The sequence below is a fragment of the Triticum aestivum genome, chromosome 6A (assembly GCF_018294505.1).
Source record: "Triticum aestivum cultivar Chinese Spring chromosome 6A, IWGSC CS RefSeq v2.1, whole genome shotgun sequence".
NCBI classification, from domain to species: Eukaryota; Viridiplantae; Streptophyta; class Magnoliopsida; order Poales; family Poaceae; genus Triticum; species Triticum aestivum.
Genome location: NC_057809.1, coordinates 131,292,884 through 131,320,637, shown reverse-complemented (window position 1 = coordinate 131,320,637; position 27,754 = coordinate 131,292,884).

Sequence of the window (27,754 nt, the reverse complement as noted above, 5' to 3'; positions counted from 1 at the left end):
GAAGTGATCTTTGTCCCCAAAGAGGACGTCAATCAGGATCTTGCCGATTGGTGAGCAGGAAAGCCCAGGAACAATGTCGTGGAACACAGTCCGGCTGTTCTGAAGCTGTCTCTGCTTGATTCCTAACTTCTCCATGGTGTCCTTGTACAGGATATTGATGCTGCTGCCCCCATCTATCAGAACTCGCGAGAAACGCGCGGCCCGTTTGTCCGTGGCAAAGGTGGCGTCCAGGACCAAGGCGTAGGAGCCCGGACTCGGCATCACTTCTGGGTGGTCAGCCCTGCTCCAGCTGATGGGCCTCTCAGACCAGTGCATGAACTCTGGCATCTCTGAGGCTACTGCGTTCACCTCTTGTCGCTGCAGCCGCCTGCTGCGTCGATCATCAGCCACACTGGTGAACACCACGTAGGCTCCGTGCTCTTCAGGGTATTCGTCTTGTACTGCGCCGACTGGCCTGACTGCCGGCTGCTGGGGCGGAGGCGGAGGCGGCTGCCCAGCAGGCGGGGGTGGCAGGAGGCCGTCTCCCTTGGCGATCCTGGTGAGCCAGTGGCACTTCCGGGTGGTGTGATTCGACGGCTTCGCGCCGCTGTGGAACTTGCAAGGTCCATCCAAGGTCTGCTCGTAGGAGAAGGCCGGCAACCAGTTCGGCTTGCCGCCTTTCTGTCGCTTGGGCGGAGGCTGCTCTTCTGGCTGCTGGGCTTCAACGGTCGCGACCTGCCGGCTGCTGGAAGCCGGCTGCGGGGCCTTGCGCTTGTTGTCGCCCTGCTGTTGTCGCCGGCCGGCGTCTGCCGCCGGAGTTCTTGGAGCCTGAGGAGCTACTTTGCCAGTCGTGCTGATTTGAATTTCCGTCTTCATGGAGGAGTCGGCCGTAGCGTACTTGTCCGCTATGATCAGCAGCTCGTCGAGGGTTTCTGGCTCGTCGCAGAGGAGCTTGTGCTTGAGGAGGGTGCCTTCTCGGCACCCGGCTGTGAAGTACTCGATGGCCTGCACCTCGTGCACGCCCTCGCAGGAGTTCCGGAGCTCAGCCCAACGCGTGAGGTAGTCGCGAGTCGACTCGTCAGGACCTTGCACGCACAAGGAGAGCTGACGAGGCTTGGGAGGACACTTGTACGTGCTGGTGAAGTTGCGGACGAATGCTTCGGTGAAGTCGACCCAACTGTTGATGCTGCGGGGCTTTAGGCTGTTCAGCCATGTCCGAGCCGTGCCCTGGAGCATGAGCGGAACGTACTTTACAGCGACACGCTTGTTGCCGTTTGCTATGCTGACAGCCATGAAGTAGTCGACTAGCCAGTCTTCCGGCTTCACGGAGCCGGTATACTTGGGCGTGTCTCTTGGGAGCGTGAACCCTCTGGGAAAGGGCTCGTCCCGAATGCGGGGCCCGAAACAAGGCGGACCCAGCTCGTCTTCTTCTTCCAGCGCCAGGGACCGGTGAAGTCGGTCGATCCGGTGGCGGGCGTCATTCTCTCCAACTCCCTCTCGGCGGCCAAGGCGGTCACCGAGAGTCGGATGGTCAACAGGCGGCAGGGAGACTCGCCTCTCCTTGCGGGGAGGGGGAGGCGGACAGTCGTCCCGTCGTTCCACTGCTCTCGGGCAGCCATCTCGGTCGTGCTCTACGGTAATCCGAGTCCGACTGTGGCTGACAGCCGGCTCCTTGTCCTTTCTTCCTCGGGCACCGCCAGTCGGCGTCCGAGACGTCGCGCCTTGATCTCGATGTGGGTCGTCGTTTGGCCGCTGCGGCGCCTTTGTGCGGCAGCCGGCCTTGTTCTACGCGGCGGCCGCGTCGAGGACCCGCTGGACTCGCTCCATCATGAGGCGGCGCTCTTCGCCCTCGAAATTGTCCAGCTCATCCGCCGCTGCCTGGGCGGCTCGGATGTTCTCCGCTGGCGTGGCATACACGGGGCGGCTAGCCCCAAACAGGCTGGCGATGGCTACGCCGCGTTGCTGAACCGCGCCAAGGCGGCTGGGCCCTGCCGGGGCCGGCGAGCCGTCAACAGCGTGATCCATCTCTCGCTGGTAAGCTTCTGACAAGCATCTCATGCTGGCCAGCTTCTTCACGCCTTCAACAAGCTGAAGGCGGCGCGCTTCTAGCATCTCTGCGTCGGCATCTTCCGGAATGGGCGCAGCTAGATCTTGCAGCGCCGCGCCGAGTGAGTCGGGCGCCCCCCCTCCCCCGCCAGGGAACTCGTCATGACTGATGACCAGCACCTCAGTGACGGTGCTTCCGTCGCTCTTCGCGTGGGAGAGAGGCTCGTCGTAGACCACCACGTTGGTGGGGAACGTGTCGACCGACGCGGTGTCGGAGTCGACCAGCATCGGGTCGGTGGAGCCTACGGATTCCAAGTCTACGGCAGGCTCGCCGGAAACGTGGAGTTGATCGAGGAGGCCCGCGAGGAGGTTTTCGGGGCCGCCCGCGCCTGCGTCGGACGCAGGTTCGTCGGAGAGGCGGGCCTCGCCGACAAGTTCGGCCAAGGAGCTGGCTGTGCAGGCGATCTCAACGCCGCGCAGCGCGTCGATGCAAACTTCGCCTGGTGTGCCTGGCTGGCTGCGCTCGCCAGGGAGGAAAAGGGTTCCCGTCCAGAACAGATCTTCGGACGGCGGTGCACCATGCCCCACGGTGGGCGCCAAATGTCGGGGGTTTGGTGCGACATATGCCAACAGATGACTTATCATGGTGGGGGCGAGTAGAACGTCGCCGGTGCCTGGAAACGGGATGAGGCGAAGACATGCACGCCGGCGAATCTTACCCAGCTTCAGGGCTCTCCGGGGAGATAACACCCCTACTGCTGCTCTGCGGGGTCTCCGCATGATCACTATGGCCAAGTGTTTACAAGGTTGCTCCTTGAGCTGTTCGGGTGGTAGCAGAGGGCAAGGCCAGCTCTCTCCTTCTATCTGGTGTGGTTTAGAACTACTGGGATCCAACCCTTTGCATGGGTGCCCTGGGGGTTATATAGGCCTACCCCCAAGGGTACAATGGTAATTCGACTGGGCGTGGGCCCAGTCGTCAGTGCCTCCGACCTTCGACTTCTCCGCCGACTGTTGGGGCCCGCCGACTGGTGGGCCCCGCCGACTGGTCTATTATGGAGCCGACAGGCCGCGTCCGCCGCGGGCGGGTCTTGCCGGCTGCTGATTACTATAGCCGCGCTCCTGATGACGCGAGCTTGGTCATGGGGTCGTGGCAACAGCCCCGCCGCCTGGCGGGGCGATCACTGTGGCCACTCCCCCATCTCTTCTTGATTAATGGCACGTGGGCCCCGAGGGAGGGCTCGGCCGACTCCCCCGGGCCGACTCCCGGCGGGTCCGACTGGCGGTTCTCTCGCCGTCTCCCAAGGTCTCGCTGACTGGTGGGCGCTGCTGCCTCTAGGCCGTACAAACAAGCCGTCGTGGGTGCAGGACCCGGTACAGTGGTGCTGATGTCAGGACCGGCCGGGCAACAGTGCCACGCCGCAGGGAGATCTTCCCAAGTACGGCGTGCTGTAGCCATGCCTGCCCGTGGTAAGGGGCGGGGAGTGGGCTTCATTGTAGCCACGCCCCTGCCCCGTCCCCTTCGATGAGGTCATGGTTTGTTAGAGTCGCCGGCCGACTCCCCAAAGCCGGCTTCTCTGGAAGTCGCCCCCGGGACTCGGCCGTGAGCGGGCAGTCGGCCACCTTGCCGTAGACTCCCCAGGAGGTGGCTCTTCGCCCTGTGGTCTTGAGGGGCGCAGCCTGCCCCGACGTTTTGAAAGGTTATGGGGATCGGGTTGGCCTACCCGTGGCCCATTACTCTAACACTCATATACAACCTATGGATACCTCTGGAGATTGGTGGGAGCATAATATTCTCACGTACAACCTATGGATACATAATGGACATCGGTCGGAGCATAACTATGCTCATGAGGCGAGCCTATAAATTAAACCTGATGCCTTAACAGAAGACAACAACATGAATGAGCCTAATGTCAGTTGTCAACGTCGTCACTGGTCAAATTACTAATCAATTTTTGTATCGACAAAACATGTCGAAGACCCTATGTGGGAGAGTTAACATCGTCAATGGTCTGCCCTAGTCTCCAGTTCTGGCTAATGTTGTTGTTTGAATTGCTGATCCACCAGAGTCTCATGTTCAAGGGAGTTCCTTGCCAAGCTGCCATGTCCTGACTGTTGTATGTTAGGTCATGAATTTTTTTCTAACTCCTTTTCAGCCAGCAGATAGTGCAGATAGTGCAGATAGTGCAGATAGTTATAGTGTGAAACACTTGACAATGTAGCTCTCTATCGACTACTACAACATTGAGGGTTTCTGTTATAAAGCTGAATATCTATTTTTTCTGGGCAATTGGTATGCAAAAGCAAAGGCACGTGAGAACTACTAATGCTTGAGTGTCGTTGCTGCTGCACTTCTGATTTTCTGTCAATTATGTGTGACAAGTACCAAATTGTATGTTAAATAGATGATGTGTGAAATACTCTGTGCTATCAACTAGGAGTCATATATAGCACCGGTAGGGTAAGGGAAGTTATACTTTGTTCATTTTATATCTTCCAAACTGAAGACCGCCTTTTAATGATGTTGTGTGTGGTGTCTTCAGGTGATCATTAAATCACATTGTACTTAATTTTGTTGCTTTGGCTCAGTTAAGAGGTCTTTATAATGATGGCCTTCTCTCTTTTCGAGAATGATGCCTTTCCATGGTGAGCGAAATAGATTTTAGTGCTTTTATTAAACCAACCACAAATCTGAATGTGGTCATGTATTTACGTAATGGTATGTAGCTGAGTTTGGTTGTTTTAACAAAAAAATAATGAATTTTGGTTTCTTATGCTTGCATAGTCACGTGGTAGAGAGCTTTTCTAATCTGAAATTTCGTGGAAATGCCAAGATGTGTGGAGCGTTTACCGTCCTATGGTGATCTTAAGAGAAATTTAGATTCTAGGAGAAAATTTCCGTAATAATGTTTCTGATCAAGATGTGTCTGTTTAGGTAACTTGCATTGCATAATGACTATTCGAATACATTACCTTGAAGTTTGGTTTTATAAATTTTTATGTTTTATTAATGGATGTTGGATTAACTTCGCACATGTACTATAATTTCATTCTGAAGGATAATCTAGCAGAAAAGTAAATGCAACATGTCATGTTGCTACTCCAAATCTGTGTTTATTCATGTTTTCCTCCTGTTATTTGTAAGATGTTTACACATTTAAATTATCTATACTATGTTTTAACCCTTATTCCAAATCAACAAGTATATATGTAGTAACAGACTACAAAGCTTCAATGCTAAATATAATGTGTTATGAGGTGCTTATTTTGAATGCATATAGTAAAATATGGCAAGTATTTTCTGCTACTATCTGGCAGTTCAATTTCACATTGCTTATGGATCCTAAACATATACATGAAGCTTACGTGGGACTTTTTTTAATTCTAATGGTACTACTTAATTTACCAAATATTCTATTTTCTCCAATTTATCATGTCCGCTTCTTTTCCTTTCCATTGTTTGTTACATGAATATGCTTGCACTGTACTGAGCAAAGTATAATTACCATGCTCCTAATAAATAAGAATGTTATAGTATTGTTTAAATTTAATCATCTAATGATGTTTCTAATTATATTCAATGGTGTTTCTAAAGATATGCTTACTTTTTGCCATATGCAAAATATATTGACAAAGTGTAAAGTGGATTACCGCCTCATGTTGATGGCATTGTCTCTAAACATTTAATATTGTGTCTCTTTAGTGATATTCCAAATAAATATTTATTTAGCCATCTAAGCCTAATTAATTGTCATATTTTTGGCAACAAACATATTTATGGCTGAAATTACATTGGTTCACTTAGACATTGACATGTATTTGTGTTTTCCAATGATCCAACTACCAGCTTCTGTAGCGTGTTCCTATATATTTACACATGTTTCAATTGTTATGTGCAAGTAGGCTCTTATAGAAAATATTAATATGTGGGTTACACCATAGATAATTTGTTTATATTACATACACGCAAAATATATAGTGAAAAAATGATAAAATATTATAACTAGCCCGTGCAAATGCACGGGTTGACGACTAGTATATATTAATTGTTCATTAGTTCATCACAGAATATTTATATATATAATATCATCACATATACATGATGATACTTAACTACTAGGTACAATGCATAAAATTAAAAATGAACAATACTAAAACTAATAATCCCTCCTGGGCAGTATTCCGGCAGCCCCTCGCCAGCAGCTCCCTAGCGCGCGACATCTTCCCAGTGCGGAGGCAGTACTCCGCCTCCTCCGCCTCGCAGCGCTTGACGTACTGATCTGCCTCTTGCTGGCAGACGCGCGCGAACGATCTTGCCATTTCATTGGGCGCCCACCGGAGCTCCTCGTCGGCGGCACGCTGGAGCTTATCGGCCCACCTCCACACATCAACAAGGCGCCCAGCGCCTATGACCTTCCTCGCTAAGTATCCATCTTCGTACACCTCCTCCGCATGATGACGCGCCCACCCCAAAGCTTCGCCGCCTCCTTTTTCGAGGCGGCATCACGGGCTTCATAGGTCGCCCGGTACCTGGCTTCCTCCTCTGCCATCTCCTTCTTGAACGCCACTTGCCTGGCTTTCTCAGCCGGCGGCAGCAACTTCCACAGACAAAGATTGTACTGGCCGCAAAACCAATCTAAAGTTGGGGGTCCGGCGCAACCTCGTCCGGCGGTGCGTAAGGGTCCTCATCGCTGCTATTCGAGTGAGCGTCCTTGGGGGGGGGGGCGGCGACTCCTCATCGGCGCGTGGGCAGACCGGCGGCGCTATGGTAGAGATTTGAGGAGAGAGAGAGAGCGAGGGGAGGATGTAGATGAGAATGCAGGCGGGATGACGTGAGCAAGGTAGTATTTATTGGCGGCCGGAATCTAGATTGACGGGAACAGTACACACGCCGGTCACCGGAATTTATGAGTACTATAGTTTAAATTATAGACGGTTCCTGCAACAAAATCCGTGTATGAACATAATAGCTGACGGTTTCCCATACAGAACCGTGTCTGATTAATGATCCCCGCCACTCACCTACCAAACCTCGAGCCGCGAGATAGAGTGCCAATCGTGTGGGGACCAATTGTCTTGCCAGATCTTTACATTTTCTTTTTTGAACATCGGATATTTACATCTTCTGATGATTTTTTAACTCGCACACAAGTACACAAAAATATGATTTTTCAAACTATTATTTTTTTTTGACCATGAAGACTGCAGGGCTTGCACCCCACAACATTTTATTAATAAAGCAAAGGCATACAGGGTTTCCTCAAGGTGAGGAAACAAATAAAAAGATAAAAGAAGGATAAAAGGAAAAGAGGGAAGGCTCTAAAAAAGGCTATACAGGGAAGGGGTGCACTATACCTATTAATTACAAGGAAACAAAGAAACTAAGAAGGAACTCTCCTCAAGGAGGAAGAAAATCAATCCACTTAAGAAGGGCGTCTCTAAATTTTCATTTGATTCGATGAGAGAGCAGAGTGAGATCATGAATGAAACCATTCCTCCATGCCCTGAAAGAAGGTTGAATGTTCCTAAAAGCTCTATCATTCCCGATCTTCCAAATATTCCACCAGGCCGTGAAAACCACCTCCCCAAAGAAAGGTTTGTTGAAATCCTTCCTAGCATGATGAGCAATTTCCACCATATCATCACCATTTTTCCATTCAATTTGAAGGTAGTTCCAGACGCGAACACTAAAATTGCACTGGAAAAAGAGGTGATTTCTGTCCTCCAGAGTTCCAGTCAGGCAAAGAACACATTCTGGTCCTTCATTAATCCTCCAATGCCTCCTCTGAATCATGTCCTTGGTGTTAATCTTGTCCATTATAACAAGCCAAGCAAACATCTTGATCGACATAGTACAACAACTTTTCCATATCCACCCCAGAATGGGGTTTGATACCATTGGCTGATAGACAAAATCATAAAACCTTTTTGCAGTATATTCTGATTTCTTGCCATGCCTCCATCCCTAGTGGTCATGGGATTGATTGTCCAAATGGAAAGACCCCATTAAAGAGGAGAGCTGCTGCAGTTCCTGGAAAGCTTGTTTAGTAAGAGGCAAGTAGAAAAGGTCCTAGAAAGTACTAGCCTCAAAGACTTCCTTGACTGAGAGATTTTTGTGGAGACAAAAAGAATATAGCCTAGGAAATCGATCTTGCAGAGGGACAGAACTGTTCCCAATTTGCCAATAGTCAGACCAGAACTGCACCGTATCTCCACTATGAACATCAACCGAAGTAACTGCCCTGAAATTATCCATCAACTTGCATACATCTCTCCACCAAAAGGACCCACAAAGATCAGTATCATGTGGAGTCCTTTCAAAATAGTAAGAATCCCAAACTAACTGTACCCAGGGCACATCCATTTTGTTATAAAATTTGCTGAGGTGTTTCAGTAAGAGAGCATCATTCTGTAGACCAAGGTTTAAGATTCCAAGCCCCCCTTCGACTTAGGCCTGCAAACAAGTGGCCAAGCCGCCAGTGAATGTCCCCTTTCCTGACCATATTTCCTCCATAAACACTGCCTTTGGATTCTTTCCAATTGTTTTAAAATACCCCGAGGAATTGACAAACTACAAAGGAAAAAGATAGGCAATGAAGAAATGACAGAATTGACTAATTGCAATCTGCTCCCTTGGGGCAAGAACCAAGAACTTGTTGTCAATCTTCTCTCCATACAATCCACAAGGGGAAGAAGGTCCACAATTTTGGGCCTGGTGGTCCCCACTGGCAGACCCAGATAAGTAAAAGGCATATTGCCTAATTTGCAACCAAAATAGGCAGCAAGGTCAGAAGCATCCTGATCACTTACATTAATGGGATACATGGAGGATTTATGGAAATTGATCTGAAGTCCAGTTGCCTGTGTGAAGGAATGCAAAACTGATTTCAGAGCCCCCAATTGATCTATATCAGCATTTCAGAAAAGCAGTGTGTCATCAGCATATTGGACCACTGGGAAATCAGGATCATGGGTAGGCAGGGGCCTGCTTATTAAACCTTGTTGAAGAAGATTGTTAATTAATGTCTGCAAGAGATCAGCCGCAATAACAAAGAGCAAAGGAGAAATTGGGTCTCCTTGCTTGACTCCACATTTGCATTTAAAGTGATTACCAGGGACTCCATTCAGAAGGACAGAAGAAGTGCCAGAAGACAGCAACTGCTTAATCCAAATAATCCATCTTTCATCAAAACCTTTTGCAATTAAAATCTTTATGATAGCCTCATGTTGGATAGAATCAAAAGCCTTTTCAAAGTCTAACTTAAGCAAAAGGATGGGCCTTTTAGACTGATTGCACTGATGGATATACTCAAAGGTCCAAGCAAGACAATCCTGGATTGTTCTCGATTTGATGAAACCATATTGATTTTTATGCACATATTTGGTGATCTCCTGTTGGAATCTGTTAGCAGCAAGCTTTGTAAGGAACTTCAGACCAACAGAGGTTAGAGAGATTGGTCTAAAGTCTCCCACACCCTCAGGTGTCTGCTTCTTTGGGACCAGGGTGATGTATGCATCATTCAAATTTTCTAACTGCACTGTTCCAGCATGAAACTCCTTAACTAGCTGTATAAAATCAGCAGAAATTATATGCCAACACTTTTTTAAAAAGAGCCCATTAAAGCCATCAGGTCCAGGGGCCTTATCAATAGGCAAGTCCTTAATAACCTGCTCAATTTCTTTTAATTCAAACGGTTTTGTGAGCACCTCCAAACCCTGGACCCTAGGTATTAGAGACAATATGTTTGCATCCAAAGAAATTGACTTAACTGTCCCCATTCTGCTTTTGAAGGATGTCAAGAATTCTTTGGTCATTTCCTCATGGTTTGACGTTACTGATCCATCAGACATCAACAAGCTCGCAATAGAGTTTTTTCTATATCTCTCCGTTGCCATGGCCTGAAAGAATTTAGAGTTTTCCTCTCCCACTTTGATATACCTAATTGTACATCTCTTCCTCCAGTACAGATATTGCATGTGAAGCAGATGTTCATGGTGCAATTTAATGATTTTCCTGAAATTAAACTCAGGCTTGGACAGAGATCTCTTATCCTCAAGATTGTCCAACCAAAGAATTACCCAGTTACACTTCTCAATCAACCTTTTAATATGTGATAAACCTTTCTGCCATTTCTTCAATGCAAACCTCAACGCTTTTAGTTTGTCAACAATTATTGCCGAAATATGGGTCTTACGAGGGGGACGAGTCCAAACCTCCTGCACACACTCCATGAAACCAGCCTGATGGATCCAAAAGTTTTCAAACCTGAAGATATGTGCTTTTGGAATTGCTGTACTGATGGTCACCAGACAAGGAACATGATCAGACGCAGTCTTGGCCAAAGGGGTCAGTTGGGTCATGGGATAGCTGTTAATCCAACTTGCGGAAGTAAAAACCCAGTCCAACTGTTCCAGAAGAGGCCTATCTTGCATATTAGACCAAGTAAAATAAACATATCATTTATATCACCCCCGGGGAGATTCCTATTATCAATGGAACGGATGAAGTTGAAGTCCCCCATCAACATCCACATCTGATTCGGATCAATGTCCAAGTTGTAAATCCAGGAAACAAACTCATCGCGCAACTCACCCTGACATGGACCGTACACATTAACCAGAAACCATTGCTCATTATTATGAACCGAGGTAAATTGCATAATGATAGCGTAGGGTTTGACTGCGAGCAGGGTGCCACAGAACACATCAGATCGCCACGCTGTTAAAAGACCCCCAGAGGCTCCACTAGAGGAAGACTCGGCAAATTGATCAAACCCATGAGGACAAATGTTTTTCATGATAGAACACGAGCAAGAGGATAGCTTAGTTTCTTGCAAACAAAGCACTGAACACTGACTCTCTATCACTTTCTCCCTGACAGAGCGCTGCCTAGCATCTGAATTCAGACCGCGAACATTCCAACATAAAACTTTCCAACTACGTGTTGTAACACGATTCATGGATAACCCTTGCGTAGAGTAGCAATAAGAGCTTGGCACATAATGCCATACCCTCCAAAATAAAGTGAAGTTCAGAACCCCAAGGTGCCACATCCCAGACCGGATTCGGTTCAACAGAAAAAAAGACAGACATAACAAGCACCCTCGGCCTCGACATAGAAGGTAACATAAAACTAAGTTGAAGACGTAGACGAGTCCTCCTGTGGATTAGCCATAAGCTTGTCCACCATTAGAAGCGAAGGATCAATCTCTAGCTCGGCGCCCACAGCTTGGAGAACATGAAGTAGGGTGTGTGGTGGTGCAGTAGGCAGAGCATCTTCAGAGTCATCCGCAGAAGTGGGCTGGGCCTTGTCCTCCATGGGCTTTGCACGGGGGCGCTTCTTAGATGGCTGTAGAGAAAGCTGCTCAAAAACCACATTTTTGTAGCCATCTAACTTTTCCGCGCTCCGAGTGCAACGCCTAAGTGACGTATCAACAACTGGAGCCTTCTTCTTCTCTCTCCGCTTACGAGCAGAGGATTGCTCCACAGAGAAAACCAAAGGTGTTGATTGAACCGATACAGGAACAACAGAACTAGCAGACCCAACTTCTTCAGAAGCAGAATCCGAAACAGCCGGCAGCGCCTCAAATAAAGCTCTGGCCACCGGGCGCTTCAGCATGACAGGTTTTCTGACAGCAGGAACCACAGGCAGAGAAGCAGCCAAACAACTAATCATCCTTGATTCGTCAAAAGCAATGGACCACGACCTCTTGGAGTAAATGATTGTGCCCATCGGCTTGAGGAAGATAGGTCTTGGCACTTCCTTAACTGAGAAATCGGACATAAGGATCTGGAAAGACCTTTTCCAAATCATCTCCGGGGGAAGAGGAGGTCCAGCCACAATGCGTGCCATGCCAATAAAGATTTGCTGCTGCTAAATCATAGGGGGGTGGTAGGGCACAATGGCAAGCTGATTCTCCTCAAAGACAGGGTGCTGAGGTCACATCCCTAGCTTCTGGTAATGCTCTAGGCTAGCTTCATGTGTGCATCATGTTTAAATTTCATTTAAATTTGAAATGAGGATTGGTGGAACCCTCAGAATCATTTTGAAAATGACCCAAATAAAAAATTTCCCCAAAAGGGTCCAAGAAAATGCTCATGTTGCCCTCTGAAAATATTGGACAGAGATAAAAATCAAAACAATATTTTTAGGAGCTCATGGACATTTATTTTGGCCATTTGGATTAATTCGATAAATATTTGCATTGGAAAGATATTTCTATATATATGAAATATGGTCCAAAAATTATGCCAATTATAAAAGAGCTCTGGAATAATACCATTAGCCCCTACAAAAATTGGCATAATAAAATTAAATGATTTAATATATTTATTAAATCAAACAAATGTCAGAAAAATAGAAAACAGAAGTAAAATAGGAAAAACAGAGAGAGGGAGGGAAACATTACCTGCAGCCCACCTGGGCCACTTACCTGTAGCCGGCCCAGCTCCTCCCGCTGGCCCAGCCCACCTCCTCCCTCCCCCTTGTCTTCTTCCTCCCCTCGCACCGAAGCAGCTCGGTGGCGAGCGCCGATGCCGCCTCGGCCACCTCCTGCTTCCACCGAGGCGTTCCCGAGCCTCCCCCTCACGCCATGCACTTCCCCTCGCCCCCTGCACCTCCCCTCTCTTCCCCTGGACCCCGTTCTCTCCTCTGCTTTCCTCCCTGCACGCGCCCGAGCGGAGCTCGTCGTCGCCGACGCCGTTCGCCGTAGCCACCGTGCTCCTCGCTGCCACCCGAAGTACCCAGGGGATCCGCCTCGACCACTTCTTCCTCCTCGCCGAGAAGCGCACCGCGGGAGCCCCTGCAACGTCGCCACCGCCGGCTTCTTCAACCTCGGGACCGCCGGCCATCTTCGTCAAATTCGTCGGCTCGGGTGCCTCCCCGAGCTCCCCGAGGCCACCGTCGCAACCCCTGTGAGCTACTCTTCCATTCCCCCTCCTCCTCGCGCTCGTTCCCGTACCCTAGCCGCCTTTCCGCCGGACCCGAGAGCTCGCCGCCGCCGTGCCTTGTCACCACCGTGGCTGGAGCCGTTGCAGCTCGAAGCCGAGCACACCACCGCACTCAACACGTCTCCAGGAGCCCGTAGCCGCCACTAGCTTCCCCTCCCGTGCCCCCGAACGCCAACCCCGACCTCGCCCGAGCTCCGGCCGCCGCAAAAGAGCTCGCCGCCGGCAGCTCCGGCCACCCCAGCTGCTGTCACTTACCTCTTTAGATGCGCCTTCCTCCCAGGAACCCGTAGGAGCAAACCGCACGTCAAATGGTGCTCCGTAGCGAGCGCACGGTGCACCTCCGCTGTCGGCCGTGGTCGTCGCCGGCGACACTCCGGCGACCGCCGACGTGGCACGCCTAATTAGCACTAATGACGCATTAAACACCCCCCACAGCCACTGACAGTGGGCCCCGTAGTGGGTCAAAGCCCGGGTCAACGCGGGATTAGCCCCTGTGTCACTGACGTGTGGACCCCACACGTCAGGTTTGACCTGGACGGCGCCCGTTGACCTGCTGACGTCATGCCAACGTCATGCTGACGCAATATTCATTTTCTGGAATTTAGTTTATTTTATTATATTCAGAAAATTCCAGAAAATGCCCTAAACTTCAATAAATCATAGAAAATTAACCGTAACTCCAAATTAAATAAATTATATATGAAAAATTATCAGAAAAATTCAAGGAATCCATCTGTACCATTTTCATGCATGTTAGAACAACTTATCACTACTGTTTAGGGCAAATGAAGTGAATGGCATTTGAATAATCACATATGGAGTTTGAATTTGAATCTTGTATTCAAACCAACTTCATTTAATCCATTGCTAGTTGCATTAGCCCAAAACACATTCATTTTGCCATGTCATGATCATGCATCATATTGTGCATTGCATTGATTGTATTTCTTCTTGTTGCCGGTATCTGTTCCATCCCGGTAGACGATGTCCGACGTTGTGATCGTTGACACTGATGAAGACTCAATGTTATCTTCAGAAGTGCCAGGCAAGCAAAACCCCCTTGTTCATTCCGATACAATCCTACTCTCTCGCTCCTGCTCTTTTTTACTGCATTAGGACAACACCGATTCAACGGTTACATGCTGCGGTAGTTGAACCCCTTTATCCTTTGCATAACCTGTCATTGCCACAGTAAATAGATGAAACCCACTAGCATGAGTAGGAGTTGTTTGAGCCCTGTTGTGCCTACTCATTCATGCTTGTTTGTCATGCCTGCTACTGCTTAGAGTTGAGTCAGGTCTGATTCATCGGGGATGAATCAGAGGTGTGTGAACATGTCCTACTGTGTGTGAGCTAAGTGTGTGAACACGATTTGGTAAAGGTAGCGGTGAGAGGCCATGTAGGAGTACATGGTGGGTTGTCTCATTGAAGCCGTCCTCAGGAACTGAGTTCTGTGTTTGTGATCCATGATTCAGTTACTACCATACATTGGGCCCTGAAATATGACCCCGCTCGACTTCTTATTCACCCTAGCTCTCTGTCCAGGAGTTGCAAGTAGTTTCTGGTGTTTGTAGCTTACTGGAGGCCGTGGATAGCGCTGACCGTAGGGGTGGGCTGTGATGCGGTAGGTACGTCGCACGGTGTACCGGATGCCCGTTTGGTATCTCGGGAACCCTGTTCACATCGTTTGGGGCTGTGAGCGAAACTCCGGCCGGATCTCCTCATGGATGGAACCCGAATAGGCGATAAACCTGGACTAGAGACTTGAGTGTTTAGGTAGGTCGTGGTCTACACCCACGTCGGCTTTCGCTTGAAGTCTGCCGAGCACATGTCGTGTGCAGACGCTAAGTGGTGGAAACATGTATGAAGAAGTACACCCCTGCAGGGTTAACATCATCTATTCGAATAGCCGTGTCCGCGGAAAAGGACTTTTGGGTTGCTTATATCAGTTCATAGACAAGTGAAAGTGGATACCCTAAAATACGCAAGATAAGCGTGAGTGCTATGGATGGCGTTCTCGTAGGGAGACGGAAGCGGATCCATAGTGGTGTATTGACATGGTGAATATGTGGACTCGTGTGCGCCACCTCAAAAGAGTTACTTGCAGTCGTAGTTTAGGATAGCCACCGAGTCAAAGATGGCTTGCTGCAGTTAAACCCCACCACCCCTTTGTTGATAATGATGCATATGTAGTTAGTTCTGATGTAAGTCTTGCTGGGTACATTTGTACTCACGTTTGCCTATTTTATGTTTTTGCAGAGAGACTTCGGTCTCGCTAGTAGTTCCGCGTGGACTTCGACGTTTAGCTTGTTACCTCAGCTACGATCTTGTGCCCTCGGCAGGATCTGATAGATAGTCAGGCTTTTCAGCCTTTTTCATTTATAGACGTCTGTACTCAGACATGATAGTTTCCGCTTGTGCTTTGACTTGTATGCTCTGAGTGTTGGGTCATGAGACCCAAGTTTGTAATATCTCGCTCCTCGGAGCCTAATGAATAAAGTACTTGTGTCGTAGAGTCATGTTGTGATGCTTCGTTGTATTTGCACATATCGAGCATATTGTGTGTATGATTGAAATGCTTGGTATGTGTGGGATCTGACTATCTAGTTGTTTATCTTTAGTAGCCTCTCTTACCGGGAAATGTCTCCTAGTGTTACCGCTGAGCCATGGTAGCTTGCTACTGCTCTGGAACACTTAGGCTGGCCGGCATGTGTCCTTCTTCGTTCCTGTGTCTGTCCCTTCGGGGAAATGTCACGCTTTGAGTACCGGAGTCCTGTTAGCCCGCTACAGCCCGGTTTACCGGAGTCCTGCTAGCCCAGTGCTACAGCCCGGACCCACTTGCTGATGACCGACACGTTCGAAGTTGGGTCATGGATGCCTGTCCCTGTAAGTCTGTGCCACTTTGGGTTTACGACTAGTCATGTCAGCCCGGGCTCCTTATCATATGGATGCTAGCGACACTATCATATACGTGAGCCAAAAGGCGCAAACGGTCCCGGGAAAAGGTAAGACGACACCCGTGGGGATACCGTGCGTGAGGCCGCAAAGTGATATGAGGTGTTACCGGCTAGATCGATGTGACATCGAGTCGGGGTCCTGACAGCGTTGGTATCAGAGCTTGACTGCCTGTAGGATTACCAAGCCAAACTGGTCGAAGTTGAGTCTAGAAATTCTTTAGTTATATAAGGGAATTGATTGTGGGATGGAACGTAAGGCTCTTTTTACTCCTTATACCTCATGCCCTTCTGATCTGAGTCATCTTATCTTTCCTGCGGGGATTAAGAACTAGGCTATCTCTTCTTTCCATCAGGATCACGTGTTACTAATCAGTAGACTTATAAGATTGTTGGATTCAAGCCTCAATTCAGTTCCTACTATCTTCTGTATGTTAACTGTTGATCTCGAAACCTTGATATTGTGCTTCTGAGTGGTTATGCCACCATTTTTGTGAATGTCTCAAATCTCTTCTGAGCATTTACAGCCGTTATGCTGTCCGAGTCATTCCAGGTTTCTAAATAGTCTGATGCATTTGCAAAATCCTTTTCCTCTGGTTTCGATGCTCCTTTATGCCAGCTCAATCACACTAATTGTTGAGTTGAGGTATTCTATTGCCTTGACATTATGTTGGAGTTACTATTATGGCCCTAGGTGTTTAGGGAGTCACCTAGTAATCTAGCAATGTTTTGTGATCCCCAGTGTGATGATTCTGGCTTTTATTCTCGAAAGCATCCCGTGATGCTACTTAGTAGTAGGTGTTCTACTCCTGGGTTCTGAACCCGAGATTCACTCTACCCACTTCATGTTGATAGTAATTGCTAGTGCCTTTAGGATATTAGTAACCTTTGCGATAGTCCTCGAGGTTCGTGGTACATCCTTCTTCCAAATACCATGAACTACTTATGGCAGAAGTTCCTCGTTGAACTGAACGATCACAACCAGAGTGCTCTTGATGAGTTCTCCATTATATGTTATGACTCTGCCAGTCCTACCTCTCTGCATGGGTTATCTGGAAGAAATGTTGATCTCGCTCGACATACTAATCTATGCATCCACAACTCAGAAAATTATATGTTCCTTTGAGTTGTCCCTCTTTAGTTGTCTACTGACCTTCGTCTATCAATTGATAGTCAAGAGTATGTGTGCGTTCGTTTATCGATGCCTATTACTCTTGTGGTCCATCAAGCCATTCTATCGCGGAATGACTAGGAGAAACAAACTCCAGTACCTCTTCCATATCTAGGATTGGGTCAAAAAAGTTGTGCTCCACAGAACAAATTGCTAATCCAGCTTTTGTTCTGCTCTATCTTGGAGTATTACCATCTTTAAATCGGGATTGTTATAGGAATTGCACCCCATCCTATGAACTCCTGGTACAGTGATACTTCTTGTCGTCATTAGTCATTCCTCGGTCTTCGTGTTGATGCAACCGGAATACCGACAAATGAATTGTGATGTGTGAAATCAATACTCCCAGCAACCTCGTTGCTTGGTAGTTAAAGGATAATAATTTCATTCTTAGTATGTTGGTTTTTGAATCATCCTTCTAAGACTGATCGTGCTACCTAGTCCTTATTTCGGTGCACCCTTCGATTGATGAGTTAGGATCTTGTCAAGTCCTCACTCATCTGATCATATCGTCTTGCCCTCAAAAGCAAGATTGTTCTCGAGCTTAGTAACATACCGGTGGTTCGTGACTTTCCAAATATCTTCTTGGAGGTGTTACCGGGTTGTCACCTGACCGCTATGTTGAGTTCGTGATCAAGTTGGTTTCTTGTGAACCACCTTCTCTCCAAGAATCGGTGTTAGATATCCCTGAGCTAGTTGGTTAAGCTAGACAACAACTTGGAGAGTTGGAAGATAAAAGCTTGTCTGACTTAGTTCGTTCCAAAGGGATATTCTTGTGTAGTGTGTGTTGAAGAAAGATGATATCTTCATCGATTGGTCCTTGTGATCAGTTGCTGGACCTATTGTCTTATCAATCCTTTGATTTGAGTGTGGGCTATCGTCAAATCAAATCAGTACCAACGATGCTCGTAATGTTGTCTTATTCGTGGTGGATCCCTCGAGCATACACCATTACATCTTTGGTCTGACCAATACTATCACCTTGATCACATAGTTATGGAATTCCATCTCCATGGGAATCTGGATGAATTGTTGCTGAGCCCATTGACAACATCCTTATCTCCTCCATGATGTTGTTGAACATTAAGCTAGTGTTGGAAACTTTTGAAAGCATTTTCTTCATGCTAGCTCATGAAGTATTTGTTTGATGAAAGGAGTGACTTTCTCTTATACACGTGCATTTGGTGAAAGTTGCCGCCGTGAATTTGGGAAAGTTAGTTCTGCTTCCTCTGGAATCATCCCAAGTCAGTCATACACATGTGCGAAGTATTCTGTGGTCTGGAGACTTGCAACCTTCATTCTATATGTATCCCTAGCACACCAAGCCACTGATTGATTTGTTCAAGGTAAAGGAGTTGCTGTCCAAATACTAGTTCCTGCACAAGATTCCTATATCCTCAATGATGGTTCCCAACCAGAACTCGGTAGTGTTTTATTGTAAGACTACCATGTGGGCATGCTTGTCTGGGACAACGTGTTTCACATGTTTGTAGCAGAACCAGCTCATGTTTTGGAGCTTGCTATCGTAGTTCATTTCCTAAGAATCTCGCAACGTCATCTTGTCGATTTGTGTTGCAAACTTTCATTTTTCTTCCTAGACTCGATGAGTCTGGAATATCCTGACACCAACCAGATCTGAGTCTCAGGCAGATATGATGGTTGGAATATTTCCCAAGAACTATAATATTGGTTCCTCGATAACCGGTAAAGTGGATGTCGTGGCCAACACACCCAGCCGGAAGACTTATTATTGTAGTATCTTGTTTGAGGAAGTTGGCCACCTCCCCATAAGGATTTCGTAGGATTTACCTCTGTAACTGTTCCTTATGGATTCTATTGCTCCCGAAGTCCGACCTTTACTTGATGTTCTAGTTATCAAACCATATCTATGAATAGGTTACACTAGCACGTCAAGGAGAACATTAGAAGCGGAGTGCTAAATGTCTCTCGGTCGATCATCCAGATTTTGTTTCCTTGGCCTCGCTAGGGTGAAACCTGAGTTGATGTTATCTTCCTATGCATCTGCATCGTCCATCGTTGTTCATCATGGTGGTATGTTGTGTTGCCAGGATCCTTGACACGGATATTGGTAAAATCTTGATGAATATGGAAATGCTCAAGTTCTTGAGAGCACGCACAAGCGTTAGGTGTTACCGTCGACACTAACTAGGTTTGCTCTCAACTTCCTCGGTTATGCTATAACCATTCCAATAGTGGAATAACTCTCTATTGTTGAGCCTCTCCCCAGTTACTAGAATCATTCTCAGCATTTGCATTTTGTTCCCAGCTTGCACCGCCAATGGGCCATTCTACCATGGGTCCCTTCCATTTCCGGTGATAAGCAAAAATCATCCATTACGTTGTCTTCAACAAGGTAATCCACATCACCCAAGTTTGAGTATGCCATTCTACCGACCCCCTCCAAACGATCGCTCGAGAATTGTCTTAGGCTGGTTTAAAGAGTTTCAATGATCTCTGGATCAAAGGTAATTCTTTTTGCCACTTAGGGTAATAGTCTATGAATCACCCTCCTCCAGGATGTTTCTTCGTGGTATCATGGCAACTCAACTCCTCGCTACGTTGACAATCATTTACCACCTTCTTAGGTGTGGAATTGTTGTCTACCTAGTGAACCTTCGTCATCCGTTTCTCTCCACCCCTCTTGATGTGTATCCCGTGTCTCAACCCGAAAGATGGTTCTATGTCTCATTCCGTAAGTTAATCTTGAGTTGTTCGATCTTCGAGGAGATCCACCCTTCTAGAGTCTCCTTCTTCCCCCCCCCCCTGTCATGTTGACAGGATTTCTCAGAGCAAGACGACAAGACAAAGATGGTGTTCAACTCAACGTTCATTTGAAGTGCAACCTGGATCGTGAAGTTTGTACTAGTTTGCGTTTCCCTTTCATCCTACCCTACGCTTGAATCTCGAGACGAGATTCTTGTTTAGTGGGGGTGAGTTTTCACATCCCTAGCTTCTGGTAATGCTCTAGGCTAGCTTCATGTGTGCATCATGTTTAAATTTCATTTAAATTTGAAATGAGGATTGGTGGAACCCTCAGAATCATTTTGAAAATGACCCAAATAAAAAATTTCCCCAAAAGGGTCCAAGAAAATGCTCATGTTGCCCTCTGAAAATATTGGACAGAGATAAAAATCAAAACAATATTTTTAGGAGCTCATGGACATTTATTTTGGCCATTTGGATTAATTCGATAAATATTTGCATTGGAAAGATATTTCTATATATATGAAATATGGTCCAAAAATTATGCCAATTATAAAAGAGCTCTGGAATAATACCATTAGCCCCTACAAAAATTGGCATAATAAAATTAAATGATTTAATATATTTATTAAATCAAACAAATGTCAGAAAAATAGAAAACAGAAGTAAAATAGGAAAAACAGAGAGAGGGAGGGAAACATTACCTGCAGCCCACCTGGGCCACTTACCTGTAGCCGGCCCAGCTCCTCCCGCTGGCCCAGCCCACCTCCTCCCTCCCCCTTGTCTTCTTCCTCCCCTCGCACCGAAGCAGCTCGGTGGCGAGCGCCGATGCCGCCTCGGCCACCTCCTGCTTCCACCGAGGCGTTCCCGAGCCTCCCCCTCACGCCACGCACTTCCCCTCTCCCCCTGCACCTCCCCTTTCTTCCCCTGGACCCCGTTCTCTCCTCTGCTTTCCACCCTGCACGCGCCCGAGCGGAGCTCGTCGTCGCCGACGCCGTTCGCCGTAGCCACCGTGCTCCTCGCTGCCACCCGAAGTACCCAGGGGATCCGCCTCGACCACTTCTTCCTCCTCGCCGAGAAGCGCACCGCGGGAGCCCCTGCAACGTCGCCACCGCCGGCTTCTTCAACCTCGGGACCGCCGGCCATCTTCGTCAAATTCGTCGGCTCGGGTGCCTCCCCGAGCTCCCCGAGGCCACCGTCGCAACCCCTGTGAGCTACTCTTCCATTCCCCCTCCTCCTTGCGCTCGTTCCCGTACCCTAGCCGCCTTTCCGCCGGACCCGAGAGCTCGCCGCCGTCGTGCCTTGTCACCACCGTGGCTGGAGCCGTTGCAGCTCGAAGCCGAGCACACCACCGCACTCAACACGTCTCCAGGAGCCCGTAGCCGCCACTAGCTTCCCCTCCCGTGCCCCCGAACGCCAACCCCGACCTCACCCGAGCTCCGGCCGCCGCAAAAGAGCTCGCCGCCGGCAGCTCCGGCCACCCCAGCTGCTGTCACTTACCTCTTTAGATGCGCCTTCCTCCCAGGAACCCGTAGGAGCAAACCGCACGTCAAATGGTGCTCCGTAGCGAGCGCACGGTGCACCTCCGCTGTCGGCCGTGGTCGTCGCCGGCGACACTCCGGCGACCGCCGACGTGGCACGCCTAATTAGCACTAATGACGCACTAAACACCCCCCACAGCCACTGACAGTGGGCCCCGTAGTGGGTCAAAGCCCGGGTCAACGCGGGATTAGCCCCTGTGTCACTGACGTGTGGACCCCACACGTCAGGTTTGACCTGGACGGCGCCCGTTGACCTGCTGACGTCATGCCAACGTCATGCTGACGCAATATTCATTTTCTGGAATTTATTTTATTTTATTATATTCAGAAAATTCCAGAAAATGCCCTAAACTTCAATAAATCATAGAAAATTAACCGTAACTCCAAATTAAATAAATTATATATGAAAAATTATCAGAAAAATTCAAGGAATCCATCTGTACCATTTTCATGCATGTTAGAACAACTTATCACTACTGTTTAGGGCAAATGAAGTGAATGGCATTTGAATAATCACATATGGAGTTTGAATTTGAATCTTGTATTCAAACCAACTTCATTTAATCCATTGCTAGTTGCATTAGCCCAAAACACATTCATTTTGCCATGTCATGATCATGCATCATATTGTGCATTGCATTGATTGTATTTCTTCTTGTTGCCGGTATCTGTTCCATCCCGGTAGACGATGTCCGACGTTGTGATCGTTGACACTGATGAAGACTCAATGTTATCTTCAGAAGTGCCAGGCAAGCAAAACCCCCTTGTTCATTCCGATACAATCCTACTCTCTCGCTCCTGCTCTTTTTTACTGCATTAGGACAACACCGATTCAACTGTTACATGTTGCGGTAGTTGAACCCCTTTATCCTTTGCATAACCTGTCATTGCCACAGTAAATAGATGAAACCCACTAGCATGAGTAGGAGTTGTTTGAGCCCTGTTGTGCCTACTCATTCATGCTTGTTTGTCATGCCTGCTACTGCTTAGAGTTGAGTCAGGTCTGATTCATCGGGGATGAATCAGAGGTGTGTGAACATGTCCTACTGTGTGTGAGCTAAGTGTGTGAACACGATTTGGTAAAGGTAGCGGTGAGAGGCCATGTAGGAGTACATGGTGGGTTGTCTCATTGAAGCCGTCCTCAGGAACTGAGTTCTGTGTTTGTGATCCATGATTCAGTTACTACCATACATTGGGCCCTGAAATATGACCCCGCTCGACTTCTTATTCACCCTAGCTCTCTGTCCAGGAGTTGCAAGTAGTTTCTGGTGTTTGTAGCTTACTGGAGGCCGTGGACAGCGCTGACCGTAGGGGTGGGCTGTGATGCGGTAGGTACGTGGCACGGTGTACCGGATGCCCGTTTGGTATCTCGGGAACCCTGTTCACATCGTTTGGGGCTGTGAGCGAAACTCCGGCCGGATCTCCTCATGGATGGAACCCGAATAGGCGATAAACCTGGACTAGAGACTTGAGTGTTTAGGTAGGTCGTGGTCTACACCCACGTCGGCTTTCGCTTGAAGTCTGCCGAGCACATGTCGTGTGCAGACGCTAAGTGGTGGAAACATGTATGAAGAAGTACACCCCTGCAGGGTTAACATCATCTATTCGAATAGCCGTGTCCGCGGAAAAGAACTTCTGGGTTGCTTATATCAGTTCATAGACAAGTGAAAGTGGATACCCTAAAATACGCAAGATAAGCGTGAGTGCTATGGATGGCGTTCTCGTAGGGAGACGGAAGCGGATCCATAGTGGTGTATTGACATGGTGAATATGTGGACTCGTGTGCGCCACCTCAAAAGAGTTACTTGCAGTCGTAGTTTAGGATAGCCACCGAGTCAAAGCTGGCTTGCTGCAGTTAAACCCCACCACCCCTTTGTTGATAATGATGCATATGTAGTTAGTTCTGATGTAAGTCTTGCTGGGTACATTTGTACTCACGTTTGCCTATTTTATGTTTTTGCAGAGAGACTTCGGTCTCGCTAGTAGTTCCGCGTGGACTTCGACGTTTAGCTTGTTACCTCAGCTACGATCTTGTGCCCTCGGCAGGATCTGATAGATAGTCAGGCTTTTCAGCCTTTTTCCTTTATAGACGTCTGTACTCAGACATGATAGTTTCCGCTTGTGCTTTGACTTGTATGCTCTGAGTGTTGGGTCATGAGACCCAAGTTTGTAATATCTCGCTCCTCGGAGCCTAATGAATAAAGTACTTGTGTCGTAGAGTCATGTTGTGATGCTTCGTTGTATTTGCACATATCGAGCATATTGTGTGTATGATTGAAATGCTTGGTATGTGTGGGATCTGACTATCTAGTTGTTTATCTTTAGTAGCCTCTCTTACCGGGAAATGTCTCCTAGTGTTACCGCTGAGCCATGGTAGCTTGCTACTGCTCTGGAACACTTAGGCTGGCCGGCATGTGTCCTTCTTCGTTCCTGTGTCTGTCCCTTCGGGGAAATGTCACGCTTTGAGTACCGGAGTCCTGTTAGCCCGCTACAGCCCGGTTTACCGGAGTCCTGCTAGCCCAGTGCTACAGCCCGGACCCACTTGCTGATGACCGACACGTTCGAAGCTGGGTCATGGATGCCTGTCCCTGTAAGTCTGTGCCACTTTGGGTTTACGACTAGTCATGTCAGCCCGGGCTCCTTATCATATGGATGCTAGCGACACTATCATATACGTGAGCCAAAAGGCGCAAACGGTCCCGGGAAAAGGTAAGACGACACCCGTGGGGATACCGTGCGTGAGGCCGCAAAGTGATATGAGGTGTTACCGGCTAGATCGATGTGACATCGAGTCGGGGTCCTGACAGCTGAGGTTCTGGGAGTGGTAAATCATCCTGTTGTTGGATTTCAACTTCTTGTTCTTGTTGCTCTACAGAAGCAGATCCTTCGGGCTGATCAATCACTATTAAAACTTGATCCTGTTCGGGAGTAGCAGGGTGCGGGGCCTGCTCATTCTCAGCTTCATCTCCCCACATGGCATTGCCCCAGCCAGGTGCTTCGTCATTCACCGGTGGAGGAGGTGGAGCGAGTGGTGCATCATTCCAACCCAACATTGGGTATGGTGGTAAGACAAACATCAAATTATCAGGAACTAGATTACCAGGCAAAGGGTGAGGGTTTCCATCCAAGGGCATAGGGTCTTCATCATTTGGCATCTGGTCTACAAAATCTGCGCCAAGAACATAGCAAGCAGCAGTCCAAGACACTTGGGCACCTCCATACTCTGCATAATCACCAAACACAACATCTCTTGGAACCAATGGCGTATTTTCAAACTATTATAGTTAGCCATTGCATGTAGATGTAGTTCAAATTTGAATTACGGTCATTAAATGGCTAGAAAATCATTTAAATGTCTTTAAAAGGTCAATTGACCCTTGAAATTTTCCAAATTTTCACATGACGGTTGTATTAGTGCACGTTAAACATAGAAAAAAAATTGAAGGTCGTAAGAGGAAGCTATCTCCCGTTCATCACCAAACATGCATTGTTCCCTCTTGGAACAACGAACCTTCTAGTGAGTTGCTCCAGTTTGTGAGGGGTGTGTGTCCAAACTTTCATCAAACAGGCCAATTTTTTACCACATCATCTTGGTGGCATGACATTACATCAAGCAAGGTTTCAAGTTTTTCTGATCATTTTTTCTTTTTTGGAATTAAAATGCCATGACACTCCATGCATGTGCCCGCCGTGAGACCAATATGTTTGAAAATTCCATCTATTTTACTACACATGGAATTAACTCGCACACAAGTACACGAACATGATTTTTCAAACCCTTATGGTTAGCCATTGCATGTAGATGTAGTTCAAATTTGAATAACGGTCATTAAATGGCTAGAAAATCACTTAAATGTCTTTAAAAGGTTAAATGACCGCTAGAATTTTCCAAATTTTCACAGTACAGTTGTAGTAGTGCACGTTAAACGTACAAAAAATTTGAAGGCCGTAAGAGGAAGCCATCTTTTGTTCGTCATCAAACATGTATTGTTCCCTCTCAGAACCACGAGCCTTCTAGTGAGTTGCTCCGGTTTGTGAGGGGTGTGTTTCCAATCTTTCGTCACACATGCCAATTTTTCTACCACATCATCTTGGTGGCATGACATCACATCAAGAAAGGTTTCATGTTTTTCTGATCATTTTCTAATTTTTTGGAATTAAAATGCCATGGCACTCCATGCATATATATGCATGTGTCCATGTCGTGAGACCAATATGTTTGAAAATTCCTTCTAATTTACTACACATGGAATTAACTCGCACACAAGTACACAAATATGATTTTTCAAACCGTTATGGTTAGCCATTGCATGTAGATGTAGTTCAAATTTGAATTACGGTCATTAAATGGCTATAAAATCACTTAAATGTCTTTAAAAGGTCAAATGACCTCTGAAATTTTCCAAATTTTCACATGGCAGTTGTATTAGTGCATGTTAAACGTAGAAAAAAATTGAAGGCCGTAAGAGGAAGCTATCTCATGTTCGTCATCAACCATGCATTGTTCTCTCTCGGAACCACGGGCCTTCTAGTGAGTTGCTCCGGTTTGTGAGGGGTGTGTGTCCAAACTTTCGTCAAACAGGCCAATTTTTTTACCACATCATCTTGGTGGCATGACATTACATCAAGCAAGGTTTCATGTTTTTCTGATCATTTTTTAATTTTTTGGAATTAAAATGCCATGGCACTCCATGCATGTGCCCATGCCGTGAGACCAATATGTTTGAAAATTCCTTCTATTTTACTACACATGGAATTAACTCTCACACAAGTACACAAATATGTTTTTTCAAACCATTATGGTTAGCAGTTGCATGTAGATGTAGTTCAAATTTGAATAACGGTCATTAAATGGCTAGAAAATCACTTAAATGTGTTTAAAAGGTCAAATGACCGCTAGAATTTTCCAAATTGTCACAGTACAGTTGTAGTAGTGCACGTTAAACGTAGAAAAAATTTGAAGGCCGTAAGAGGAAGCCATCTTTTGTTCGTCATCAAACATGTATTGTTCCCTCTCAGAACCACGAGCCTTCTAGTCAGTTGCTCCGGTTTGTGAGGGGTGTGTGTCCAATCTTTCGTCACACATGCCAAATTTTTTACCACATCATCTTGGTGGCATGACATCACATCAAGCAAGGTTTCATGTTTTTCTGATCATTTTTTAATTTTTTTGGGATTAAAATGCCATGGCACTCCATGCATACATATGCATGTGTCCATGTCGTGAGACCTATATGTTTGAAAAATCCTTCTAATTTACTACACATGGAATTAACTCGCACACAAGTACACAAATATGATTTTTCAAACCGTTATGGTTAGTTGTTGCATGTAGATGTAGTTCAAATTTGAATTATGGTCATTAAATGGCTAGAAAATCACTTAAATGTCTTTAAAAGGTCAAATGACCCCTGGAATTTTCCTAATTTTCACACTACAGTTGTAGTAGTGCACGTTAAACATAGAAAAAATTTGAAGGCCGTAAGAGGAAGCTATCTCCCGTTCGTCATCAAACATGCATTGTTCCCTCTCGAAACCACGAGCCTTCTAGTGAGTTGCTCCGGTTTGTGAGGGGTGTGTGTCCAAACTTTTGTCAAACATGCCAATTTTTTTACCACATCATCTTGGTGGCATGACATTACATCAACCAAGGTTTCAGGTGTTTCTGATATTGTTTTAGTTTTTTTGGAAAATTAAAATGCCATGGCACTCCATGCATACATATGCATGTGTCCATGTCGTGAGACATATATGTTTGAAAATTCCTTCTAATTTACTACACATGGAATTAACTCGCACACAAGTACACAAATATGATTTTTCAAACTGTTATGGTTAGCCGTTGCATGTAGAGGTAGTTCAAATTTGAATTACTGTCATTAAATGGCTAGAAAATCACTTAAATGTCTTCAAAAGGTCAAATGACCGCTAAAATTTTCCAAATTTTCACATGGCAGTTGTACTAGTGCACGTTACACATAGAAAAATTTGAAGGCTGTAAGAGGAAGCTATCTCATGTTCGTCATCAAACATGCATTGTTCCCTTTCGGAACCACGAGCCTTCTAGTGAGTTGCTCTGGTTTGTGAGGGGTGCGTGTCCAAACTTTCGTCACACATGCCAAATTTTTTACCACATAATCTTGGTGGCATGACATTACATCAACCAAGGTTTCATGTGTTTCTGATATTTTTTAATTTTTTTGGAATTTAAATGCCATGGCACTCCATGCTTAATTGTGTCACAGCCGTTGGACCAATATGTTTGAAAATTCCTTCCAATTTACTGGACATGGAATTAAATCGCACACAAGTACAGAAAATATGACTTTTCAAACCTTTATGGTTAGTTGTTGCATGTACATGTAGCTCAAATTTCAATTATGGTCATT